The sequence below is a fragment of the Helicoverpa zea genome, chromosome 25 (genome assembly GCF_022581195.2).
Source record: "Helicoverpa zea isolate HzStark_Cry1AcR chromosome 25, ilHelZeax1.1, whole genome shotgun sequence".
NCBI lineage: Eukaryota > Metazoa > Arthropoda > Insecta > Lepidoptera > Noctuidae > Helicoverpa > Helicoverpa zea.
In genome coordinates, this window is record NC_061476.1 from 5,257,138 (window position 1) to 5,274,661 (window position 17,524).

At 35.9% G+C, this 17,524-nt stretch overlaps 1 protein-coding gene across 3 annotated transcripts in view; it reads left to right on the forward strand.

The window, feature by feature from the left end:
* The window catches only part of LOC124642762, a 662,223-nt gene that overhangs the window by 610,199 nt on the left and 34,500 nt on the right, over positions 1-17,524 (forward strand). Inside the window, exon 1 of one of the 3 annotated variants that reach the window (XR_006985815.1) lies at positions 13,903-14,349. The exons of the other annotated variants lie outside the window; for them this stretch is intronic. The gene's annotated coding sequence lies outside the window, so the exon portion shown is untranslated. Of the gene's footprint in view, positions 1-13,902; positions 14,350-17,524 lie in introns of those variants that run through there. 3 annotated transcript variants of the gene reach the window in all.

Here is a 17,524-nt window from a genome sequence, read left to right on the forward strand (position 1 = left end):
AAAGAAAAATAAAAGTTAAATAGAATATTTCAGGAAAAATCTTATTTTAACAGAGTTTCCTCATCGCGCTGTCATACTCACTTTTCTTACAAGTCTTCTTTGAAAAATAAATGGCGTTGCAAATTCTTTTACGGGTTAACCTACACCTTTTTTGAGACGGTGTAATCATAATTACAGATTATACGCATTTTTTTTTACGTTATGAAATGTATTTTTTTAATACCTTTGTTTTTGCAAGATTCATTCAAAACGTATTATAGAAAAATGTGTTTTTTTATATATTGCATTTTATTTTTAACCTACGTCAAAAAACGGAGGTTCTCTGTTTGATCTCTTTGTATGTATGCTCGGGCGTAATTATCTCACTGTTGGCTAAAGCTATTTTTGACGCGGTTTTCAGCTTAGTGTTTTTCAGACTTAATTCTTTTGTAAAAAATAACGCTATGAAATATATTTTTAATACCTTTGTTTTTTTGCAAAATTCATTCAAATCATATTACAGAGAAATGTGTTTTATTTACTTCATGCCTATATTTATATTTTTCATGTTAAGCCAAATTTCATGAAAGTTCAACCGATATGTTTTTCCTCTGAAAGTGAATTAAACATTGTTTCCTGTATGTATTCCCAGAGTGGGGTACGTAGGTGTATGATACACCCACGGACTTTTATTGGAATAATCACTTAATAATAAGCTTTCTTAAACAGGATAAAACAATTTCCGAATATAATAATAAATGTTTTATTGGCAAAAAAATAAGGTACAATTACACTGGAAGCCCTGGCTCCTGAGCTAAGTGACTGTGTTACTGGAGCCAGAATACTAGCTGTTTTCTCCCGGGTTTTCAGGGTTCAAACAAATAAACAAAAAATGTTTCGTCTTTATCATATTAGAATTTATATTATATTAGGTAATACTATATTATATTAAGTAATACTATAGCTTTCCCCGCGATTTCTTCCATGGTGCAAAGAAAACCACTTAGGTAAAGCTACCCGTACGAAAGACAAGTAACCTATATCCATCACTAAGATATCGTCTTTTCATCCATATCGGTTTAGCTGTTTTAGCTTGAAGACATAAACAATTCAAGTCACTTTCGCTATCCATATTCCAGTGTAGGAAGGAGATGGAGATATCAATGTAGGTATCAATGCTGTCCTTTTCTCGCTTTGAAATTGAAAACACTATCATCCAGTCTTCTACCAACTATGTTGGCGTCGGCTTCCAGTCTAACCAGTTTTACAAGGAGCGACTGCCTATCTGACCTCCTCAACCCAGTTACCCGGGCAACCCCTTTGTACGACTTAGAATTAGACTAACTGGCTTCTATTTATAGCAAACTTTTGACAACATAAACTACACATGATAAATTCAACAAGTGATTTAAAATTGGAACTAATGTTAGACATTTCTTTACTGATGCCATAGCTGCCAGCGATCGGCAAATGTTTTTTTAATCGTACCGAGGCGTTCTGCGTGGGCGCAGGTGCAAGTCAACCCGCCAGATGCCACGTCGCGTGTATAATCGAACACGCCATGTTGGTTGCAAATTGCGCAGCGATTTTAGGGTTAACTTAACATCGTTTTTTAATACATTCTATGGTCAAGTAATTTTTGTGGCAGCCTTTTGTTGGAGTAATTTGACTAATAAATATATGTATGTATGTATGGCAGAAGTCAGTTGTTGAGGTTTTGGTAAAATTTTTGTGTGTTGAATGAATATTTTTATATTCCTATATCCATTTCATTAAGTGAGAAAATGGCATCATCTGACAAATATATCATCTTTAAAGAGACTATTTTGTTATCGATCGTTACCTCTAAATTACATAATGTTTAAAGGAAAAGTATATGAAAACAACAGAGGCTTTCATGTCTTCATGGAAAAGCCTTATTAGGTTTAACAGCTTCGGTGGACAGCCAATCCTCTGCAGCACAGCGTATAGTCCCTCCCTGCTCACAGTATCGAATGCCTTGTTAAGGTCAACAAAGGCCGTTAGCAGAGGTGTTCTTTGTTCCCTACACTTTTCTTGAAGTTGCCGGAATGTAAATATCATGTCTGTGGTAGATCTTTGTGCGCGAAAGCCACACTGAGATTCAGGATATACTCGATCAGCTAGCAATTGTAACTTGTTGTTTTTAAGGGCAATACATCTGACCCGTTTGACATGAGAAGAGGGGTCCGGCAGGGTTGTGTACTAGCACCAACACTGTTCGGTATATTTTTCTCTGTACTCCTCAAAGTTGCGTTCGGAGATAATCAACAAGGCATACACCTTCACACCAGGGTGGATGGTAAGCTCTTCAATATTTCGCTCCTTAAATCCAAAAAACATCGCCAGGATATTATCGTTGATAGCTTACTGTTTGCGGATGATGCAGCATTTGTTGCTTCAAGCCCATCGCAACTTCAGGAAATGCTGGATAGGTTTAATAAAGCTTGTAAGCAATTCTCTATGTCAATCAACGAAAGGAAGACGGTAATTATGACGCAGGGGATTACTGAGATACCCACAATCTCACTGGATGGTTCACCACTGGAGGTTGTTGAAAACTTCTGCTACCTGGGATCCACAGTCACAAATAACCTTTGCCTGGACGCCGAAATAAACAGCCGCATCGGTAAGGCCTCTACGATGTTCGGGAAGCTGAGCGCAAGAGTTTGGCACAACAAATATCTAACAGTTAAGACTAAGATTATTATCTACCAGACATGCATCTTATCCATACTCTTGTATGGCGCGGAGACCTGGACATCGTATGCTAAACAGGAGCGGAGATTAAACAACTTCCATATGCGCTGTCTCCGGCGCATTTTGGATATTTCTTGGAAGGATCGAGTAACAAACGAGAAGGTGCTTAGTATGGCGTGCATACCTAGCATAACCGCACTTCTTAAACAAAGAAGATTGCGCTGGCTAGGGCATGTGCAGCGGATGGAACCTTCTCGTTTGCCAAGACAAACTCTCCTCGGCCAAATATCAGATGCCAAGCGACCAGTTGGGCGGCCATTGTTGCGATTTAAAGATAGCGTTAAACGCGACATGGTATCGTTTAAAATCGACCCGAACATCTGGGAAAAACTCTCTGATGACCGTGATAGTTGGAGGAAAAAAATATCCGATGGAGTGGTCGCGCATGACAGTGCCTGGTTCGATCTGCTCTCCAAAAAACGCGATCTACGTCACCAACGAATGGCACAGCCTCCAACATCACCAGGAACTCAATTCGTCTGCGGACGTTGCGACCGGCGATGTCGCTCCCGTATAGGCCTTGTTAGCCATCAGCGCAAGTGCCAAAGCCAAACCACCTGAAACGGATGCAGCTTTAATCATCTTTTATAGATGTTATCAGGCCATAGTTAGTTAGTTAGTTATATGAAAACACATCACCACTGCATTCGTTTTCGTTAACTATAAATAAATATGTTTTTCTCACTTCAACATAATAAAGCAAGTCCATTACTAACCCTACGAATGCACATCCAATTTACAGTATTTCATTTTATTTCTTTTAGACACATAAGTACAGGTAATAATAATTACATTATTTGCAATGACAGCAAAAGAAATCCACTTACATATTGTTATCAGAAAAAAAAAAAAACATACTATTCAATCTTCGAAGGTCGAAGTAAGAACAATATTTTTTTACTTGGAAAAACTTAGATTATTTTTTCTTAAATAAACTGCTCCCGAAGACAAAATACTTGGGCGTAGGGACCAAGTAAATAGTTTTTAGAGACCCCAATCTTGTGACATATGTGGGACGTAAATTCTTGAGAGTATTTGCGCACGATTACTTGCTACATTGAATAATGACACCTACTGGTCTCCGACGTAGTTTTTTTTTTTTTTTTTTTCATTTTTATTATTAAGTTTTTTCCTAAATGAGGTTCTGTTTAATAAATATCTGATCATTTATCCAGTGACAGAAGTAACGTTGGTTAACCGTATGATCGATTGATCCTTGTATCCAAAAATATTAAAAGGTTTTTTTTTTTTAATTCGCATTTCTACAATTTTCTTAGAAAGAAAAAAATATTTGTAAGAATGTTACAATTAATGTTTTATGTCAAGTAGTCTCTAGTAGTACATTCTACCAAATCGTTATACAAATATTATTTTATATTAGTACAGAAGTACAGATTTTTTCCGAATGAAATCTTTAATTCAATCAAGTTTTTTACTTCATTCGCATAAACCCAGATCGAAGTGACCCAGTTTGTCGAACAAAATGCTAAAGTTTTTTTACAAGTTTCCGATGACATTGTTGCCTTTTTTATTGGCCGATGTAAAATAATTATTGTTTTTACTTTAATAAAATTGTTGAATATTCATTTTTGTTTTTACGTGCGCTGTTTAGGGTTAACGTGTTTGATTTATTAAATTTTAGAAACTTATTCGTTTGAAGATAGTTTTGAGTTGGATGTTCATCAATTCAGTTTTTATTATTTTACCAACAGAAAAAAATGGTATAAAAACTTAAATAAAAATATCATATTTTATTAATGCAATAGAAGCCAGGGCACTTTATCCAGGGGTTCTTTAAATACTGACCTACTTTGCTACCGATTCGATCCCCGGGCCGATAAAATACAATGGGTTTTTAATGTCCAAATTTTCGTATTTTAAATCGGATCAGATTTGGATCCTATACGGAGATAAGCTGTCCCCTATTATTTAGGGCTTAATCCTCTTAACATAGACTATGGAATAATCCGTGACATCTCGATATAACCATAAAGATAGTCTATGGTAAACCTGTTGTCTGCGGTTGTCTTATGACAAGAATTTTTAGGTTATTTAATGTTATGTTATCTAAGGGTGCGTCCACATCTGGCGAATGCGCCGCGAATGCGCAGCACGCGAGCCGATCGCGAGCTGTCCGCGAGCTGCGCGCGTGCATTTTTGTTCGTGCGCCGCTTCTGCGCTGCCCGCGCGCAGCTCGCGCGCGACCTAAGCGCCGCACGCGAGCAGCGCGCAGGCGGCGCGCGACGTCTGCCATCTTCGATAGTATTGAGCCAATATACGGAACTGTAAGGGCGAGAACTGATTGCGCGCAGATCGCGCGCCGCTCGCGCGCTCTATACGAGCCTTGCGTGAGTTGCGCTAAAGAGGCGCACCGAACTATTGCAGTGACTGCACGCGCGCAGCTCGCGGACAGCTCGCGATCGGCTCGCGTGCTGCGCATTCGCGGCGCATTCGCCAGATGTGGACGCACCCTTAGAAATTGTTTCTGATCATTGTGCTATATGTTAACATGAAATACGGCTACTTTTTATCTGGGTAGGGGAAGCAGTACCCTAGATGTGAACTTGATAACCATTCTTGCATTTTGTCTCGAATTTGGATTATGTATGCAGTCTAGACGAATGGGGATGAAGCAGGGTGGCAGATAGAATAAATCCGTCTGGAATATACTCTGGCGAAGATTGTAATTTTTAGCATTTATTGCCTAAAATAATAGGGTTAATATTTAATGTATCTAATTCGCTTCATAAAAAATATTTTTTACTTTAAGTACAAGTACTGGTACACTACTCTAAGACTCCTGATATTGAACCTACTTTATCTATACCTAGCTGTAAGCAGACTTATTAACCACTGAACAACCCCAATATCTACGTAAAAAAAATAACCCTGAACATTTAACCGCGTGTAATTCTAGCAAAAGTTGATTTAACCAAACAAGACAGGCGAAACTATCAGTTATATAATAACAACATTATTAGTTACCGGTTCATTAATCTTAGTTTATTAAATAACACCGGTTTATTATGATTTACGGTTTTTCGCGAAAAAAAAATACACGTTATTACTTACTCCTATTTTTTTCAGTAATCCTGGATTTATTACCGCCACGGTTTATCTAAATCGTTTGAAGTAAATGTACTTGTGAGAGAAAATATTTTGTTTATGTACAAAATATTCAGATAATATATTAGTTGACTGAGTTTTTTGTTTGGAACAAAATATTAGAGTTATTTATTCAGGGGTTTTTGAGTGTTTATATTATATTAAAAGACTCAGGTAAGTTTATGTACAAATGGCAATTAGATGATACAAATAAATTACTTTGTGAGTCTGGATGTTTCTTACTCTTTCACGCAACGATCAATTAAATCTGGTGAAACTTGATGATGATGATGTCCTCCTAACCGATTATCGGCTACGGCGGTTGTACTCATATAAGGAGATTAGCCAATTGCGCAGGACATATTACAGTGCACAAGTGCACTCACTATTCCTTCACTCTCATAGCCCAATGGTCCGACACGACCGGAGAGAGATCAGGTGAAACTTAACAGAATTACAGCTCATACATAAGATAAAACATTATATGACTTTTTATCAGGGTGCAGTAGTTCGCTCAGGAGAAATGAATCTGTAATCGTAAAACAATGAATAGATAGGGTACAGAAATCCACCACAACTCAATAAATAAAACAATACATTCTATTTGAATGAATCCACACTGATCCTAGCCGAAGGAACGACCATATTCAGTATATTGTGTGACGTTATAAAGCCATTTCATCCGTCATACTATTGTTTGTTGTAGCGACTATTACAATTCGTCAATACACTACAGATATTTATCTACCTACATATATCAATTTGAACTGCTGAACACAAACGCTTAGATATAGAATACGAACTAAGGATTGCACCATGTGAGAAACCATAACCAGCTGTCAAATAGTGGATTTGAAACAATTGACGGCAATTATAATTCAAAACGCCAAAGTTATTTGAGTTTGCAGTAAATAGGAGCCATACTCGGAGTGGCAATGACCAGGTCTGCATGTATTTTTCAGTAATTCTGCAATACGCACATACAAAGCTTGACATGGACTGGTCAAAATTCAGCAAAAGAAAATGCGCATATATTCTGTTTTCTTTCTCCCATGTCATTACTTACTGAAAACCTTCCGTGTAACCTAGACAGAATTCCATAAGGCTTGGACAGAGCTAGATAAAAAAAAATCTAGGCTCTGTCTGTCTCACAGATCCTGGTTCATATTTGTGACAATATATGGAGTGTTCACTCTATTATCTATGCCCCTGGTCAAAAAGCCACGGAGTAACGAAAGATGAGCGGAGTGGGTCAGGCGCCTTCTTCGAGGTCAAATACGCAAGATGGGCCTTGACCAAAACGAACAGTTACGAGTGAACTAACGAGGAGTTCGGTTTCTTTAAGACATTTGTCTACGATTTGTGGTTTTACAACAATGGTCAGGTCCAAAGAAGGCGTATAAGGGCGAAGACAGTAACGTTCCTCGTCCCCCGCATTTTGGCCTTTCTTAAAAGATTTTCCGTTATGGCAACTCCGCTAGTCATTTTGTTCTCCGTGCATAAAGCCATATACAGACTGCAGTGATGTGACAAGCCAGTCGGACCAGTCGATGTAAGCCCTTAGGCAAATGGTACCGAAACAACGTCCGTCTCTTGGTTGATAGAACAAAACTATGCATATTATCAAATCAACATGAAAACATAGGAAATGTTCAATTTTACAAATGTTGCTGAAAACTTAACGATAATAATAACTAAGGTGTTTTGTGAGAAAGTAGGTTATTGTATGATTCACATGAAGAGTCGTGTTTTATGTACTGTAGTCCGTTTTATTTATTAGAGACAGTAATATTGACAGTCGTTAATATCAAATTCCAAAATAATGAGATTTGAGATTCATGACGTAACTTAAGTTTATAAATCGGAACTTTGAATTAATATTTGCCTCTTTTTTCTTGAAGCCTTGAAGTAAGAAATTTTTGAGTCTATCAAAGTTATTTTCGGTTATTCTATGAAACAACAATAAGTAGAGCACTTACGCAGTAACACTAGAAATGTCACTTTAATACTCAATCAAACAAAAAACAGACGACATAAATAATGTATTATTAAATTAATTTCATTCGTATAGCCTACTAGGTAATAAATAACGATTCGCACATTCCATACCAGTACAATTCGTGCGAAACCGAAAATAACTCGAGCTTTTTTTTCTTTAATTAACATTATTTCACGAAACCGATACAAATAGGAGAATTGTAAAACAAAAGCCCTTTTTGTAAGTATTGGCAGTTATGGTGAAAGCAATATCTCCTTTGTTAAACACAGGAATCATTATATAGGATTAATGTTTTTTGTGAATGCATTAGCTTGATAATGATTCACACGGCACCGCGCTCCGGTGCGGTTGGCGGTGAAGTAAAGTTCAAACTCACATGTCTATTACTCCGCCAGACCGCGCGGAGCATACAGCGGCGGAGAGAAGAGTCGTGTGTGAATCGTCGATATCCGAAGTACCTTATGTTATACCTAGCTGTAATAATGATACTTCATCATAACATGACTGGACATTGAGGACATTCATCAGAACATACTTAGGTTTGCAATAAAATAACCACATTGTGACAAAGAGAATTTACATAGTGTGGTCCTGTGAGTGATGTTCCAGACTCTACTAAACTATTGTACGGCATACGATTTAAAAAAGTATGACCGATTGAAGAAGCTTAAACTACTTGAAATACAAAGAACTCATCCAAAGAATCAGGTCAAACAATCTACTCAGAGAAATCGCGTAATAAACATTTTGATTAACATTCATTTGCATTCAAAGTTAAAGGAAAAAAAAACGTTTAAATCACACCTTGCAATGCCATTGAGGAAAAAAACTGCGTAAAATAGAGCGTAAACCAAAAATATTAAGTCAATGACGAATCAAAATGAATTGACGCTGTTATAGATACCGAGACTAATCAAAATTTTATGCACCAAAAATATACCAGTGTTAATATTCAATTATCTGGCTGTGGTAGTGAAGGTATACGTCTTCTCTTACCTGCCATTGTTACTACCTATCTCTCTCCAACGTTCGACGAACCCTTATGGAACAAAAAAGTAAAGAAAAAAAATATGGAACGCATTGTCAGTTGTGTCCCATTCGATTCGTTCGAAGGTCCGTGAAATTTTTTGAAGAATTCTTGTTACTGTTGATATTTTGTTACAAAGACTTTGGTGCAGTTTGGGGCGTTTAAATTTTGATGCGTACGACGAAGCGTCTTTCTTTTGCTTAAATTTTTACATGTTACAACATGTAGCCCACTTTATCTGGATTAAAATTAAAAGATTACAGTAATCTTTGCACATTTTTATACCGTTTTTTTCGAGCGTTAAGATCTAACACATAAGTTACCCTACAAAATCTAGTAAGTTGTGATTAGACTCCATTTACAAGTAATGTCCTACCTCAATAAAATTGTCAGTCAACTCTCAATCTCAGCAGTGTGTTCCACGCTTTACATCTGTCTCACATCTCAGTGTAACCTAAGCCGATATATTTATCACTGTCAAACGCCGCCATCGAAATTTATAAACGTATTTAAAATCCCAGGTTACATGAACCTAAAATGTGTCCCAAAATTCTTGACTTGTATTTCAATTGCGAATTCGAGTTACGTGCTCCGATGTTCGTCTGATAGTGTTCGTCAAGTAGAAATAAAATTTTCTTTAAATGTATTTTTAGATTGGGAGCTTCGATTGGATGGGTCAAAACATTAATTTGGGGTACGAATGTACCCAAATCCTGATTTATGAGTTTAATATGTTACGGTCATGTTGGTGGGGTGGGCAGGAGTCGTGGTAACATATCAGTTAGTTACGCATGTTATGACGGGGAAATGGTTAGTGAAAGGGATATTATAAAACATGGAGTCGATTCGGGAAGTGGTAATAATGATATTTGAATTTAACATGGAAGCAGTCTTATTTAGCTGACATTTGGTCAAGAAACTTTACTGTAGAACTGAATTTAAATTGTCTCTTGCGTTATAAATCCACCAAAATGGAAAGCGCCAGTCTTCCAAGTCTAGATATATTACATTAGCCGTTCGATATCTTTCGAAATATTTGTCAAAACTATCGGTTACCAGTCACCGACGATTTTTACGTTTCACACCAACGTATCAAGTTGCACTAGGAAGAATTCCGTCAAGCGAAAATGAACCGTAACGTCATGGGAATAAAGGCGTATAATTAGTGGAGATGCGGTTAATGGGATTTCGATTTTTTGTTTCCAAAAATTGGTTGAAATGATAATGGTTAACGAAGGTTCTTGGGGTTCATTATTGTCTTTTTTTTCGCTCTTGGGGGTGGTTTTTAGATGCTACAGATAATGGTTTCGAAAACTCCTGTTGGTAAGAAATTATCTTTGCCATACATGTTGACATTCTGGTGGTTAGTTTTGTTGTTTTAAAAATTTAGAATGAAGTTTTGAAAAAGGATCATGCTGGGTTGACGGACTTTGAAAGAATGTGGTAGTAATGTCTATAGACAAGAATGAATATACCTACAGGTTCGAAAACAGTAGAAATTGAAATTGATTGCTCTTCAATATCTAAGAGTTGAATATTAGAACCGATAGTCGAGTATATAGTAACCGGTGATCGATCAATTTTAGATCATAAATTACATTGTACAGGCATAAATAACATGAAATAATATTTTTCCAATGAAAATTAGTCAATTTAATGAGTAAAGACGGAGAAACTCGTGGCTAAGAAAAACTTAAAACTACTCTACTACTACACTTATACTCCGTGTAAAATACTCAGCTGCACCCAATTATTCTGGATGCTTTACACAACAAGGAAAAAGCTAGGCAGATGATATAACATCAAAGAGACAGAGCAGGAACAAAACATTCAAATTATTTTCCACAACAACTTTCAACATACGACAAAAATAACTGAAATAATTGTTTCAGTTCAAAATGATACTGCACTGCATGCCACGCAAGAGAGGAAAGCGTATAAGCTCAAAAAACGAAACTTTGAACTGTCTGCCATCAAATTGAATAGTTCAAAAGAGTTAGTCCGGTAAATAGTTTGCGTCCGACCGACAATCGGCGAAGCAGGGCTGGTCCGGCAGATGAAACACTACATTTTTAACTGGGTCAAATCGTTTATTGTCAACTTTTAATTCTTTGTTGAATACTGGCTTTAAAACTGTTGAATCGTCTTCATTGTTTTGTATGTTTAGTGTTTCTTTTGATTTATGATTTTCCATTCCTTTTTGGTTATTTTTTTAAATTAATTTCTCATCTATTTCTGTTACTAAACCGTTATTTTGGCCAGATATTAGTGCCACAAAAATAAGTTTAGAGCTTGAGAAAGGACATATACTTTTTTATACCGTTGTGAGGAGTATATCTCTGACTCGGTTGTAATTGATGGAATCAGCTAGTCTTCTTAACACTTTTTTCAATAATCTTTAATTAATTTTAGTCCTTCTTAAACATCTTAATTCTAACATTTTGCCATCCCTAACTGAGCAGTCGAAGTTCCCGCAGTGGAGTTACGAAACTCTAATCTTTCCGCCGTGATTTAGTACAAAACAATTATTCCAGAGATATCGGGTGATGACGTGAACTTTAGCGATTGTCGTTACGGAATCATACCTTCGAGAAATGTCTCTTGTTTTACTTTGGTTTTCACTTTCTTTAAGCATGATAACATACTGAATCCTGACTAATATTAAACATGCGAAAATAAATCGGTCTATCTGTTGCTTTCTTTCCTTCACCCTAGGAATACTGAGCCGATTTAAGTGAAATTTGGTATACAGCTAGTCTAGACCCTGACAAAAGACATAGGTTAGTTTTTATTCGGGTTCGGTAAGTAGTTCATTCAGGACGTGGCTTTGAAGGTATGGTTTCTAGAAGTTGAAGGTTAAGACTCTCATAAGCAATCAAAAATATTGTTAAAATACCACTTATGTACATAATATTTAGAAAATGAACAGCTCTTTTGAGAAAATAGTAACAAAACAATCAGCTCTACACATGCAAAAACATACCTTAACTTAATAGAAATTAGGTTTCATTTCGCTCTCTCTTAACGAACTGGTACCCACAAAAGTTGCCACATCAGGGATGAATGAACTACGCTTGCTAATGATGACCACACGACTAATTTGTAAAGCAAAACTGACCTTTACAAACAAACGGACAAAGAAGGGAAAGAGTATTGCAGTAATATGGCTGTCTCATTGTTACACTAGTTTTAACCTGCGGTACTGCCCATGTCCTGTGGGAACTACTTCTAACGGATATATACTAGCCTTTCTCAGAGAATGGACTATCTGATAACGAAATAATTTTTAGGCCAGAAGTTTCTGAGATTAGCACGTTCGATCAAACAAAACGTTATAATATAAACTAGCTTCCACCCGCGGCTTCGCCAGCGTAGAGTTCAGTTGTATCGTGTTTCCAAGAGAATTCTTCAAAAGTCCGGGATAAAAACTATCCTTTGTTCTTTCTCAAGGTCAACTCTATCTCTTTATCAAATTTTATTAAAATCAGTTCAGTCGTTATGACTTGAAAGCGTAACAGACAGACAGAGTTACTTTCGCATTTATAATATTAGTAGGGATATAGATATAAATGGCGATATGAGGAAAGCAACTCAAGTAATTTTGTCAGACACATTGGAGATTATAACAAACAGGATCAGTCCAATGATAAAATACCTCTACTTACCCCTTCTTCAATCACTCACGTCATATTTCAAAACTAATAAAGTCAAAAAACTACAAAATACTAATACAACTCAATACTTACCCTTTGAAATCCAAAAGAGCGTGTAGGTAAAAGATAAGGCAAAAGATTAAACGTCACTGGTTCTCGTATCGAAAAGGGTAAACACAAAAGATGACGAAAGGGTTCGGTCCTATATAAGTTTAGAACTTGTCCCTATATTCGGGGTTTAAGTGTCGCCAAATACAAAAGTAATAAGAATATGTGTAGCTAGAATTCACAGGTACTGAAGCTGGTGATGATAATTTTATTATTCAATGTAGGGTTAAGGATATATTTTTTTATGTATCGATAAAGTTTGGTAAATACATATTTTTGAACTAAGTCATAAGTTCTAACGTTTCAATGCTAGGTTCGTCAAATTCGCTTTTGAAACTCGCAAGGATCACTACGTCAAAACTATTGATAGTATGTCATGCAATAGTAAAAAATCTCCTCATTTAAGTAGAGATGAAATATTAACACAGAATGACTAAAAAGTATTCGTCATTCCTCCTCTCTATGAGAATCCTGTAGCCCTGCTGTCGAACAATGAAAAGGCTGATGACGATGACAACTAAAAAGTAATGAATAAATAAATGGAAATGATATTCCATACGTTAATCTTCCTGTCATCTACAAAGCAATGGTTTATTAAATTACTTCTTGCCTTCTTCAAACTTGACTCAGTCAGTGACATTTTTCCTCTGACTCCAATTATAAACTTTATTACATTTAAATGACTGCAGGAAGTTGTCCATACACTGATTGCTTCGCCGAACAAGAAATATTGTCAACAAAAAACTCATCGGAAAGTGCCAACAGGTCAATTATATCAACCAATTAACTTTATTGAAACTACCATATTCGATATCGATTACTCTGATTCGATAGAAAAATAAAAACGTTATACAGAAGAGATACAGCTGTCGTATTTGCATGCATGTTAAACTGCGTTAAATTTTGTAACACAACGATGTATAAAATTTTGATGTTTCGTAATCTTGAATGCACGCTGTTGTCGGCCCCAAGCGTTTACCTGTTTTTCATTCGAAAGCTCGAGTGAGGGAGATAGCAAGCATATTCCAAAAGCGTATGAAGAATTCGTGGCAACAAGCGGCCAAGATCGGGGCCGACGCCACTGACAATGCACGATTCTATGTCTGGTTATATTAAGCGACCGCTTTCAAAATACACGGGTTTATAGTAAATTGGGTGTTCGAGTGCGTCTCTCCATTTCGGCCGGCGTTCAAGTGAAGCGTGGCCGGTGTGGCAACCATGCGCGGAGCATTCTTCACCAATGGCGGCCAACTTCACGCAGTTGCGTCCCAGCCGTCGACGAGGACGGACCCTTGTCGCTCGCGGCCCCGAAACTATCGTACAATAAACATTTAAACAATTCACAAGTGTACCAAATCGATTCGAATTTTGTATAAGTACTATTTTAGTGATGGGAAGTGTTAAACAGAGCGCGTACATCGATTTCGTACGATGACCAAAACTTTTAAGTTGGGGAGAACGGAAAAAGTTGTGGTGCTGAATGCACTGCCGTGTACAAAAAATGCGTGCTTGTAATGTGATGGCCTGATGGGATTGCAGTGTGGCCACTACAGTGTAGATAGTGATGTGTACTGTGATATAAAATTTCGGCAATCACGTAGATGATTGCCATTCTTGAGTGTGATATTATTAGTTTATTAGTTACCAAAGATTCCTGATGATCTTGTACATTAGTTTGTGTTTCATATTGGTAGTTTTAGGTGAGTACAGTTATCTCGAACAGTTGGCTTTATTGTGGTCGTTATGTTATCTTGACTATTTATTAGAATTACTACCATTAATTTGCATCCTGAGTAATTATGACAGTGCTCCGATAAATTGTGCCGTAATAAATAAATCTAATACAATAAACTGTTCAACTTCGTTTTACAGAGCTCTTAGTCATAACGGATAGTTATAAAATGCCGCTGTAATAATATTTTGATTAGTCGACTGAACTTGACACAGCAGTCGTTGACATTAATCAATGTCAGTTCTAAATTTAAAGTTTCGAAAAAAAAGTTCGAGAACACGACACTTAGAAAATGTTTCAGTTCTAAATTTAAAGCTCTACTTAAGTTCAAAACGGAACCATAGAGCCCGCATACTGTTAGCAGTGGTAATAAATTAAATGGTTATAAATTCCCAATCGTAACGGTAATGGATGTAGGCGTCCACAAATTCAGTTAACTTGACAATATTGCCCGTGGTCGTGGCCGCGTCAATTAGTACATAGTTCATTAAAACCATTTACTGAGACCACACAAGGTAGAAATAAAACCCAGATTTATTAAGCCCACGATATAAATAGACCATTGATTTGGATACCACGATATAAATAGAAGATAGATTGAAAATCGCCATAAAATCCGATATTTCAGTTCTATAGAGTTCAGTTATTTCATATAAACAGATTAATTCAGAAAGAAAGTGGAAAAATAAAAGATAAAAATCACAGACCGAATCTAAAGAGCAATGTTTTTAGTTCGAAACCTGAGACTTGAGATAAGTATCTTGAATTTCAAGAATGATATCACGGTCGTTGAGATTTGCTTTTGAAGAAAACATACCAACCTAAGCTATTCAATAAAAGCAAACTATATTAAAGTATTAGTATTTCATATGCTATTATTATCAATGAAAACAGATAATCTGATAGATTTCAAAAAAAATGGTTATTACGCCTAAATATATTCTCATGATCCCTGTGAATTACAGATTTAAAATCATTGTTGATCGGATTAGAAACTTAAGTATTTGTGAAGAATTGTAATTGTATAATAAGCAGTACAATTAGGTATTAAGTTTATATTATTTGTGCATAACAAATCTTGATACTAGCGCATAATAAATATAATCTGACGCTAACAAGACCTCTTAAGTACACTCTTCAAAATTTCGCCGAATTTCAATATCACAAATTCATATCAACTACTTATTCACGATAAATATTAAATAACCAATTTATATTATAATAAAATATCGTACCGATTCTTATTGTGCGCAGATTGAAGTGCTTAGAATTTGAAAAATCTTGATATTTTATAAAAGAGTTTAATATCAAAGTCGGCTCCGAAGAGCCACGCCTCCATAATTTTGTGGTTATTATAACCATTCATCAAAGATTCGTGTAGACCTCTTATATTACTTCGGGTATCCAAAATTAAGGCTGGTTTAGCTAGTTTTTGTGGTATCACAAAAGTTCGGATGTTTCTTATCCTGTTACGGCCTAAATTAGAGTCATAAATTGTCATATATGTAGCCAATATGGCTGAGAGAAAAATACTTGTATGTAGTAGCTACAATTTTCTCTTATTTATACATCCGTATGATCTGATTTGTTTAGGGGAAGCTTCGTTACTACCCCTATAATAGAAGAATATTATCTTATAATCTAAATTTACTGCCACAGACTTTATGATCTCCGCGAATTTCTGTCGCTCTCACAAATTTTCTATCATCGGCATTTCGCTGGATTTCTTCATAAAATTTTACGCTGACATCTAACAAATAAATAACATTAAGATTCGATGCGACATCAATTCGATCTTCGGCGATATTTCCAATAGAATCAAGGATAAAAATTTTAAATGATATTTTTTTAGAAAGTGGCTTCGGCAAACCGTAGCAAAGTGAATTAGGAAGACGTGACTTCGGAGCACGATTTTAGTTCCTTTAGGCTTTTCTTTTTTATTTCTCAATGTATTACGTTATATATTATTTATTTTGGTTTGGTATACTCGTGTATTCTTTGTCGTTTATCTTTCTGTGCTCTCTTAATCAACTGGGTTCATTTACTTGAAGTCTCTTTGATGAAATGAATGCTTTAATACTTTGAAATGAACTTTGACTTGCATTTATAAATTCTTTGTTTAAACCATCTTTTGATACATGCACACTGTGAATCATTTATTTAAATATATTTGCATGCCAGAGAGTTCAAATTCTGTATAATAACATTTTTGCTTTCAACAATATTAAAAAGTCTGTGTACTCAGTGTTCGGTTACTAAAAACATTACCTACATTTCGTCCCTATATCAAAACTCAGAAAATAAAAATCCATTCAACCAAAACTTTGGGCCATTGTGCATTGTATAATCGAAATTAAATTTTCGCAGAGCGAAATCATACGATATTGCTAAGCATATTAAAATTTGATTTCTCAAAGGGCTTATTAAACAAAATCTTATTGTTCACATAATTTAATTTGACACCTCTTATTAAAAGGCATTTTAATACGACTTCGAAACTATAATCGCACAGCCGCTCATTGCCGCGCAACGCCATCTAGCGGCGAGTAGCGAAACTATACTTAGCGTTAATAACAAGTTGGTTTAATGGTCTCTTCATTGTTTATTTTGCACTTGCGTTACAATAGAAACATAAATTATGAGTAACTCCGTTGAGCTTTGTGCTCTAGGAAATGGCCTGGACTATTCATTAAAGTGAATTTAAGTGTAATAACATGAATAATATTGGCGAACTGCAGTTAGGGCGTACCATTCTGGTTTTAACAATAGTTTTTGAGAAATTGCTTCTATATTTTACTTTGACGTCTATTCTGCTGTTATTACGTTTAGAAGATTTATTACAAGTTTAGGTATATCAGTGTTAAGTATTATTCTAAAGGTTAAGTCTGTTTCTAAAATAACTTGATCCGTATTCACTTTGAAACCTTAGCATTATTCTACAATTCATATTATAATACCCACGGGTCCAACTTACCTGGTTTTCTTTGATAAGTAATTGGCTTTCATTCTTCAGATAAGTTTTTAACCTTTTTACTGAGAAATCATTATGGGTTTATTGTTCGCCTTTATTGTATGACGATAGAGGTTTTTTGAATAATCTGGCCTTGACGTACTTACGTGTTTTTTGGATAGATCATCATCCT